Genomic DNA, 829 nt, shown 5'->3' with positions numbered 1-829 from the left:
GGCCTTTTTCCCTTACAGCTTTGAGTATTTTTTCTTTGTTTTGTATACTTACAGTTTTGATTATTATGAGGCAGGAATATTTTCTTTTCAGATATAATTTATTGGGTGTTCTGTAGAACACTTTTATTGTTATTGGCCTCTCCTGTAAGTTGGGGAAATTTTCTCCATTGATGTAGTTGAAAATACTTTCTGGTCCTTGGAGGAGCAAATATTCTTTTTTCCTCTTTCCTATTATTCTTAGATTGTGCTGTTTTATGTTGTCTTGAATTTTTTGGAAGGTCTGTGTCAGGATTTTTTTTAATTTACCATTTTCCTTGACAGATACACTGATTTCTTGCATTGTAACTTCCACAACTGAGATTTTTTTCTTCCATCTCTTGTAGTGTATTGGTTATGCTTACCTTTGTAGTTCATAGTTTGTTCCTTAAGTTCTTTCTCACCACAATTTCTTCTATTTGTGTTTTCTTTAATTTATCCTAAAAATGTGGAATGTTTCACAAATTTCCATTTCACCTTGCACAGGGGCAAGGTAACCCTGTGTGTATTGTTCCAATTTTAATATATGTGCTGCTAAAGCAATCACCACATATTTCTTTCAAGTAGTCATTAATAAAGTCATGTGTCCTTGAGTTGTGAGTTTCACATTATCACAGATTCCATTATTATTTGTTAAATGCACAGATATGTCCTCAGTCAGTGAATTATTTTGTTGAAAACGCTCCCTGACCAAGGGTAATCTTTGAAAAAAAGAGTGTTTAATTGGGACATTGCTTATGTATTTACAGAGACCATCCATATATCATGTCAGCAAGCAGTCACCTTGTGGTAT

The 829-nt window shown here is 33.3% G+C and overlaps 1 pseudogene; it reads right to left on the bottom strand.

Moving 5' to 3' along the window:
- Positions 1-478: 478 nt before the first annotated feature.
- Positions 479-579, bottom strand: LOC132651810 (U6 spliceosomal RNA; annotated as a pseudogene).
- Positions 580-829: the final 250 nt, after the last annotated feature.

The sequence above is a fragment of the Meriones unguiculatus genome (assembly GCF_030254825.1).
Source record: "Meriones unguiculatus strain TT.TT164.6M chromosome Y unlocalized genomic scaffold, Bangor_MerUng_6.1 ChrY_unordered_Scaffold_25, whole genome shotgun sequence".
NCBI lineage: Eukaryota > Metazoa > Chordata > Mammalia > Rodentia > Muridae > Meriones > Meriones unguiculatus.
Note: the sequence above shows the minus strand (reverse complement) of the source record. Positions and strands in the feature narration are given on the sequence as shown.